The following is a 10,128-nucleotide window of genomic DNA, read 5'->3' on the forward strand; positions in this document are numbered from 1 at the left end:
TATTTTTAAATAAAAAGATTTTGATATCACAATAACATTTTTGCTTAGACATCAATAACACAAAGCTGAGACTTGTTTGCACTGTTTTGCTGCTTAGCATGTTGACATACAGGATATTAAATTAGCTTTAGCTCACTTCATATAAACAAAAGTGGAAGTGGGACCCTACTTTCTTCCATTTTTCTGTTTGTGGCCCTGAGTGGAAAAGGTTTAGACATCCCTGGTCTGGTGTACATTATAGACAACTGACAAGAATGTATCTGTGTTTGCTTGGAAGACAATTACAGTGAATCCACTAAGGTACGAGTAGAACACAATCCATAAGAAATAGTATCACCATTGTAAAACGTTTTTAAAGTAAAATAAGTGTTGCTACTGCACTCTTAGCCACTCTTAACTAACAATGAATGCAAAAAGCCTATCAGTTTTTAGTTGTACTGTTTTAGATTTCTATGATCATTACTTTAACATTGCCCGGGTTATATAGTTCATTTTTGTTTCATCTTGGCGTTCCATTTCCTTCGTTTGGTTGCAAATTCAAACAAATCAGATATTGATCACTGATCAGCATTTTTACAGTCATGCAAGTCAACGTAAGTAATACGAAATGCGTGAAACAAGAAACGACAAGTGCATCTTTTTTTAGCCTTATTACAATTATTCCAACACTTTAGTAATTTTTACACTTAAACTTCTAATGTTTATGGTAACAGTTTAAAAATAAGCTCTGTGACGTTATTACAATGAGGAAAATTGATTGCTAAAGGACTAAATCTGATCAATTTTAATGGCCACACATATAAAAATATGTTAACCTCTTTATAAATAAAAGAAAACCTATTTTGAACATCCTTAATTTTAACGAAAAAGGATGATGGTATCTAACCTAGTTTAAAAAACAAACAAATGGAAAAAAAAACCCATTTATTTATGTATTTATTTATTTATTCATTCATTCATTCATTCATCCATTCATTCATTCATTCATGTAATTTTTAAAGTATCAGTGGTTAATGACAGGGGCGGCACAGTGACCGAGTGGTTAGCACGTCCGCCTCCCAGTTCTGAGGACTCGGGTTCGAGTCCAGGCTCCGGCCTTCCTGGGTGGCGTTTGCATGTTCTCCCCGTGCCCGCGTGGGTCTTCTCCGGGTACTCCGGTCTCCTCCCACATTCCAAAGACATGCATGGCAGGTTAATTGGGCGCTCCGAATTGTCCCTAAGTGTGCTTGTGAGTGTGGATGGTTGTTCGTCTCTGTGTGCCCTGCGATTGGCTGGCAACCAGTCCAGGGTGTCCCCCGCCTACTGCCCAGGGCCAGCTGAGATAGGCGCCAGCACCCCCCGCGACCCTTGTGAGGAATAAGCGGTCAAGAAAATGGATGGATGGATGGTTAATGACAGAATGTACTTACGGTTCTATGAGTCCCGAACGACCGCTAGATGGCGGTGCTGAACCAGCACGGACTACCCTTCGCGCACGCGCACGCGCACACGAGAAAAGCATAACCTAAAAAGATACGTAGTCCATTGCGGGCTCCAGGTGGAGGAGTGGAACCATCACTTACCTTCGGTCCCGGTTGGCGTGGGTTCACTTCTCTGCCTGGGAGACCATGTGTGGCTTACGTAATGTGAGCTTGTGTGAGTAAGCGATTACCAAAAAAAAACAAAAAAACGTAGCCCATTTGTTCCGGGTGACGCAATCACCATATGAGGGCATAGGACCCGGAAGTTGTCCATAGAGTTTGCCATGTTCGATTTCCAAATAGTATGATCTTTGGTGTAGGCCTATTTGAGTTGTAAGGCACAACTTTAATGAGGATAGACAATACATTGTAGAATTTCTCCCTAAATTGTTCTGTTCCTGTTTACATGCTAGTAGGAGAGTGAATCAACAGCACCTCTGCTGGTTGCAGCTTTGTCGTTTTGACTCAGTTGTGTCTCATTGCGATTAATCAACCATCAATCCCACACCATCGGCAAAGTTGTAATCCGCACCTTTATCCGGATCTGCGCTGATTAGCGGTAGTCAAAAGTTCACCGGTTGGAAAGAAATAATCGTGATAAGATATCGGGTACTTGCTCCGATACTCAAACAACAACAAGGTCATGAAGAGACTCAAGATGCTAGGAAGTGATTTCAACAAGCTGCTCCGAGCTGCTCTGCCGCAAAGGTACGGAAAGTTGTGATGAAACGCAGAAAGAGCGTAAAGGCGTCCACAATTAAGCGAGGCCTTGGACGCGTCCAAATAAAAAGTGTCCTGAGGGACTCCTCCATATTGTACTGATGAGCCCTTGTAGGTGAAGCAAAAGTTCACTTCAAATGTGCATGATCAGCATTTACGAGGGCTGTTATTTCTGTTTGTTTACTGGATGAGCTAACTCTTCAAAATCCTCCTGGCACTCCGGTGGCGGCTGAGGAAAATGAGACCGCAAGAGAGGCCCATGCATCAACTCGACTGAAGGCCTCATCAATCTCCCGCCACGCATTTAGAATTCGCCATCGACAAGAGTTTAAAGGGCACTCGTGTTTGAAACGCGAGAGCCGGTATCCGTGGCAACCGGGGCGAAATAAAATATGCGCCATCATAACGAATCGGTCGGGGATGGCTTGGCTTTGCGGTCGCGCTTCACTTGACAGTAATGATAGCCTGCAGGGGATACGGTGGACGTCTCAATGAGCCCGCAGGCAGACGCTCTCTGCCTAGCATCCTTTTGCACGCTCTTATTAAGTTATGTATCATAAAACCAGCATGATTTATGAGCGTGTACTGTAGATGAAAAATACACACAAGGATGCGTGAAGACACTGATTAGTCCTTGATACACTAGCTTATATCTAAGTGTACACAATTATCATTGGTGGGAATTATGGTAGTGTCAATATTTAGTTGCATCTCCACAATACCAAAAATAACTTTGTTACTTTACTGGTTTTCCATGTCTCCCAATTCCCAATGCAGCTGATTCCAATGACAGCTAATCAGCCAGCTCTGGATAACCTGATAACGAGCCTCACCTGCGTTGCAATTGGGAGACATGGAAAACAGACTGGCTAGCGTGCCTGAGGACCCGGAATTGAGAAACACTGCTTTACTGCATGGTTACTTGATTTAAAAGTAAATTACTTTACTAATTGGTTGATTTTAAAAGTAACTCATACAAGTATCTTAAATCGTTGCATTCAGCAGATGCCTCAGATAAAAATTGCAGCCCGTTTTGCCAATACTTTATTGGAAGTATTTTTAACAGTAATGTTGAAGAATAAAGTTTACTTTTGAAATAAAATAGCCTTTTTTTTATTTAAATACTTGTTTTTTTTTCATTAAAAAAATAATAATTGTTTTTAGATTTGACTTAAAATAAATAAGTTGCTTGTTTTTTTTTTTTAAATAGGTTACATGTTTATTTTTATATAAAAACAAAATAAAGACAGACAGCGAAATGCATTCATTTGAAACAAAATCTCAGTTTTTTTTTCCAAGTAATTTTAGGGCTTTGTTTTTGGAATATTTTTTTTCACATTTGTTTCACAAATGTTTGTTAATTAATAAATAAATAAATAAATAAATAAATAAATAAATAAATAAATTAATTAATTAATTAAGTTTTAGAATATTTTTTCAGTTTTAATTTTTTTGTGTGTTTTATGGAATATTTTCCCCCAGTCCTTCAGAATAATTTATTTTGCTGTTTTCTGGAATAATTTTATTTCCTGTTTTTCAGAATATATGTATATTCTTTTAATGACAGAAAAATAAATAATATATATATATATATATATATATATATATATATATATATATATATATATATATATATATATATATATATATGTACACTGTATATAGAACAGAAAAAGATTAAAAAAAATACTCAGAAAAACTGGATTTTTTTTAAAGCGAATGCAAAACTTGTTACTTTCTAGAATTCACTTAACATTATTTAAAAAAAAAAAAAAAAGGAAAAAAAAAGAAAGGAAAAAGTCTTTCCAATCTAGATGACTGGTGTAATTTTTCAATCATTACCATTTGCTCATTGAATTGGATTTACACAGTAGTTAACTTATTTTAAGTCGTGACCATTATGAATTTCTAATTCTTACTTTAGAAATGGGAAAAATATTCTGCTTTGTGCCACATGAGCAAGAAAATTCATTAAATCAATCAATTACACACAGCTGAAATGTATCAAGCGGATGCAAACAAATAGCATGTTGCTAATAGATTAGCATGAAAATGACCAGAGAGAAGTGCTTCATTATGTGAGCAGCTTTATTACTTTTTGATTGAAAAATGCCTGCATGTTTAGATTCAATTGTATCAGTTTGAAAGTGGAACAGATGATTTCAATTGCCATTATTTCCGTTTTGAAGACAAACCTAGACGATCATTGCAAATTGATCTCGTCGTTTTTATGAGAACTCTGCATTTCTTTTTGTCTCCTTTGAGCATTTTCTGCCTCGACTTGCTTTCAAGATGCTGAACTTGGGTTTGGGTTTCTCTCGTCAGCATGTCAAGCAGATGTTTGCGGTTGAAAAACAACAATAAGATCACCACAAATGTTCTCACAAGTCACCTGACCACAACTCAAGTGCAGATGGCCTCGCTTTGCAGCCACCGAGAGAGTGATCCCGGAGAACGATTTTGAACAACTATGGCAACCACTCCGATGTTTAGTGGAGAGCAAAACATCGCAATTCATTTGTCAGGTGGCTCCCAACAAGTCCCGCTTTAAACACAACACGAAGCTTTTGCAGGTGCATCCCCCGTCGGATTACACTTTGTGTGAATTTGTCCATTCCAAATGATGGATTTGGGCTGATGATACTTTTTATCTCTTAGCGGTAGCCTAGTAAGTCGAGGGGTTTTCTGTGTCGCGCCGAGTTTGATTTATACGACGCAGATGCGCGGAGCCGTTGGGATGACTCAACATAGCGGAGACTGTAAAACAAATATCTGCGATGTCGGAGCTTTCCAGCATATTCGGCAGGGGAAACGCTTGAAGGTCCAACGGATGACAAAGTGCCTTTTGGTTTCAAAGGCTCGTAAAAGGCAAATCGTGATGGGGACTGACTCGGCTCCACTGCAACACCGTTGCCAATAATCATCAGTGCTGTCAATGGAGATTCATTGAATTATGATTGTCCTGCTGCAACCTTGCTATTTGGACACAACTTTTGGGATTTGTCTTCATGATCTTTTAAATTGGTATCCAAAACATCTTTAATGGTCAAGAAGAACTCATAAAAAAATGCTCAGGTTACTTGAAGAATCTTCGTTAATCCCTTTCAATATGTTGCATTGCTTTACCTTACTCATATAGGCTAACTTTGTTAGCTAACTTTATACATGCTAACTTTGTTGTGGGAATGCTAAAAGCATCCCACATATGTTATTCGGATTTTTATTCTCCTCACTTTTTTGCTGAAAAACAACTCCCTCATAATACTTCCGATTTACACCGTTCAAATTTCAACTTGCTTAAAAAAAATTCACTCACTCCGGGGTATATTTCGTCTGATTCCACGTTACTTACAGTACTCGCACAATTTGACGTCAAATATCTATTTTCATTTCATTCATTTTCAATGGGACTGACATTGAACTTTTTCTAAGTCCCACTTTCCATGCATAACACTGATCATCATTACCAGCTCTGCGATACTGCTCAGTTCTTTTTATTCTTTTATCTTTCAACTTCAATGAAAACTGTAATTTTCACATAATTTATCTTTCAATTTACTTCATAAGCATTCATCTTAATATTCAGCTATGAGCATTCAGCTTTCAGCATTCCCACGCAATTTCTCCAGAAATTGCGCAAAGTCTAGTTAGTTAATGATGTTTCGACATTTAAAGTTATGTTTAGTTAGATTTCTTTGTAATAATTAGTTACTTCACGCTGCATGACTTTATTTTACATGAACTGTTATTTTGTCTTACTTTAGTACACCAAATTTTACACTTGTTCACTTTGTGTTACATTCAGGGTTGGAGTGCGGCTCATTCTCAGCCTCAGGATAGCACATTTTAGTTTGCTACATTTTCATGACGATATGCAATGTGTCTTTTTCAACAAGTATGAGATAGTGTTAAATTTGTTCGCCAATTTTAAATTTAGTCTCAGTCCAATTTCAGTCAGGCTCTTAGTTAGTCAACCTCATCCCATTATTATTTAGTCCATTTTTAGTCAGCTATAAATCAAGCATTTAGTATTTATTTTAGTCTAAGAAAACACCTGTATATAGATTTGTTTTGTCAGCAGATTATATTGAACTTTTTCGGATCTAAAACTATTTCACATAAAATGTTCTCATGTTTTTGATGAAAAACAATTTCACACACACAATTACAGTGGCTACTATGGCTCCATACTATGAGTTAGCAAGTTAGCCAGCATTGGTCATTAGTCACATGAACATTATTATTGGAACGTTATAGCCGTTGGATTAATGTTAAGTCATAACTATAATTTATGTTTTTTTTTATTAATTAATTAATTTTTTTATTAAACTTTCAACATGAATCCACTTCCTTTCTGTCTCACGGGTTTGTGCTGTGTGTCACATGACAGTGTCACAGACGTGACAGACTAGCAGACAAGATTTTACAAAATCATATAATTCTCATCTAATTTTTTTTTCATGAACTAAAATGTTCATTGATTAGAGTCGACTTTTTATTAAGTGAAGGACATTTTCGTCTTGTCTTTATTAGTCACGAAAATGCATATTGATTTAGTCCTAGTTGTTGTTTATTAATGAGGGTTTTAGTCTCGTCTACTCTAGTTTTATCCATCCATCCATCCATCCATCCATCCATCCATCCATCCATCCATCCATCCATCCATCCATCCATCCATCCATCCATCCATCCATTTTCTTTACCGCTTACTCCTCTTACAGGGGTTGCTGGAGCCGATCCCAGCTGGCTTTGGGCAGTAGGCGGGGTACACCCTGAGCAACCAGGACAGAGTATATCTTTTGATCCATTTCAAGTTCAGATTCAGATCACTTCATTGACCCCTAAAAGGGAAATTCACCAGTCACAACCTGTCCAAGAAAAATGAGAACAAATTGAGAACGAGAAACATGGCGTGTTGCACCCAGAGTTCTACGGTTGTCGTCACACTTTTCCTTTATGTCATGACTGATACCCTTCTGTCGGGTCATCATAAATAAATTGCACTCATCCTTACTACTACAAATTGTTAACTGGTGTGAATGTGAGTGTTTGTCTCCAGCATGTCCTGTGATTGATGGGCGACCAATCCAGGGCGTTTCTCACTTCTCCAAAGTCAGCTGTGATGGACGCCAGCTCACCAGCGACACGAATGACAACAAGCGCTGTAAAAATGGATGTCTGCGTAGTTCCACGATAATTCCAAATGAACAAAACAGCAGCTTCGATCTCGGGATGTTCAGACGCCTATTTGTCGAGTAAGCGGAATCGTCTGCATTTTTCTGTGATTTTCCACTAATTTACAAAGTAGTCTGCAGCAACAGGCCAACGAGAAACTGTTGAAAATTTGGATCTTCCACCTCTCCCAGGAGCATTGATCCAAAAATGAGCTGCTTCCAAGTGGAATTCCCACGGAGGCCATTGGAAACCCCCCCCCCCCAAAAAAACGTCACGGGGCTTTGATTCTTCCAAAAGTAGGCGCAAAATGAAAGTTGACCGGAGCGCAATCACGGGAGAATAACGTCGTGAGTAAGCAGCTAAAAGCTGAAGTGAGTAGAAAGTGCTGACGTTTGACGAGACGGCGCAGCTAAAGCAACAATGACTCTGGTTGAGGGTTCAATCAGATCGGGTGCTGGCGACATGGCGTCTTTGGATTGCTTTGGCTTGGTGCTTCCCGAGAATCAAGCGAACAACCACATTTGCTAACGTAACTCCATCAGCATCTGCAGACGCACAAATATGTACATGTGACTGCACCCTGCAGGAGGTTGTTATGATTTCGCCTTTATCAGATCGGCTGATGTGAGTAAGCAAAGAATAAACCTGAGTTGTTGTTTTTTTGGCTTCTTCAAAAGAAGGCGAAGCCAAAAGGAGATGTTGAAAGAAGCTTAGAACAGAAAAGAATATACATCGAAAATTATGTGACGTATTTGAGCTAACATTAGCGGTTGAGTTTACGTTATTGTAGGCCTACATTAGAGGTGTAACGATATTCAAATGTCACGATACGATATTATCATGATATGAAGCTCACGATCTGATAATTATCACGATCTTGTGGGGAGGTTGGCGATATTTAAAAAAGGTCACAATATTGTCAAAAATAATGAGATATGATGATGATGATGATGATGATGATGATTATTATTATTATTATTATTATTATTATTATTATTATTATTATTATTATTATTATTATTATTATTATTATTATTATTATTATTGTTGTTGTTGTTATGTTGTTAATGCGCGCACACATTGAGTTCCTCCGCATATTACTTTACAGGCATATTATGTTCCCCTTCATCTGTCAATTAGTGTAGATTTTAAACATAGGAGGGCCAAAACATCCATAATGAAAATTAAATTTCACTAAAAAAATAGCCACCAGAGGGTGATAGAACTGCACAAATGGAAATCAACCTGACTTTTTTTTAACAGATATGTTGCATTTAAATATCGTGAACATGACAACAACGATATTGTGGCAGCTTTAATATCACGATATTGCGCTTACCATTACATGCCTGCTTTACATCACTTTATTTTAGTTTCTTTGCTTTCTCATTTTACTTTACGTTTTGTAGTGTTCGTTTTGCACTTTTTAAAATCGTAGTCAATTCTGCTATCCGTGTTATTGTTATTGTTGCTTTTACACTTTAAAGTCGCTGAAAGCCGAAAATTGAATTTCGAATCGCTACTGCCACCTGTGGCCGAAAAAGGAAACTACGCACTCCCTTTTTCACGTACGCAATGAACACATGACGTCGCATACGCAGAGAGAGGGTGAGAAATTTGAACCCAAATCCATTCTGATACTATTGGCCATTGTGAACAACTAAGATGTTAATCTACTAATTCAAAGATGTTTCAGTCATAAATGGTCACATAAAAAGGCTATTGTTACATAAAGCAACTTTAATGCAAACAGTGGTTAACCTTTATTGTCACCGGCATGGTAGTTAAAGATGTGATTAATTAAAACATTGCCTGAAAAGTTTTCTAATAAATGACTAATAACATTAAAAATCACTGCAATTTCTTTCCATGTTGTTATTTGACCCCCTAAAGCAGGGGTGGCGAGATCCGGTCCTCGAGGGCCGCAGTCCTGCTGGTTTTGGATATTTCCCTTCTTCAACACAGCTGATTCATGATCAGCTCATCAGCAAGCTCTGCAGAAACCTGATAACGAGCCTGTTAATTGGAATCAGCTGCACTTCGAGTAGGGAAATCTGCAAAACCTGCAGGACACCGGCCCTCGAGGACCGCAGTTTGCCACCCCTGCGCTAAAGCATCTTTAACATATTTCTCTCAAAATGTGTGGTGTGATACAATCAAACACAAATGCTCCAATGTGCTGACACGTGACGCCCTCCAGGAGGTCGTCGCGGTTTGGTCTTTATCAGGGAGGCTGACATCTGCGCCCTCGTCTTCTCCGTGCAATCAGGGTTCGATTCGGAGCAGCTCCTTTGGCAGCGGAATACAACAGATGGTGATTTGTCAGCAAGCATCAGCGAGATCTTTTGGTACTGTGTCTTGGTGATTGTTGTTATGTTCCTCAAACTCCCGGCACGGAACGGCACGAGGGTCAGCGTGAACGGTAAACAAAACAAACGCTGATAAACCAACATTGTTGTACTCCCTCACTTCTGGCGGCCATTCCTTCTCAACAAGCTCATGGAGTGATGTCATGGCCAAAATGGTTTCTTCTGCAATGTGAGCGGTTGGCCGCGGTTGCATAATCGTCTGCTTGACAGAGGCTGGGAATAAGAACCGTGTTCAGGGGTCTCAGAGGATGAAGCTAAATCCCAGACGAACATGAATGGAAGTCCGCCTGTTTTCTTTTCGCTCCGGGAATAACAAACACAGTGCACTAATTCTTACTCCCAAGGGTACTTGCTGTGATATCCGGCGGTTAAAACGTCTCCAGCGATCTTCAGGCTGCACCTGA

This window comes from Festucalex cinctus, chromosome 11 (genome assembly GCF_051991245.1).
Source record: "Festucalex cinctus isolate MCC-2025b chromosome 11, RoL_Fcin_1.0, whole genome shotgun sequence".
Lineage (NCBI taxonomy): Eukaryota > Metazoa > Chordata > Actinopteri > Syngnathiformes > Syngnathidae > Festucalex > Festucalex cinctus.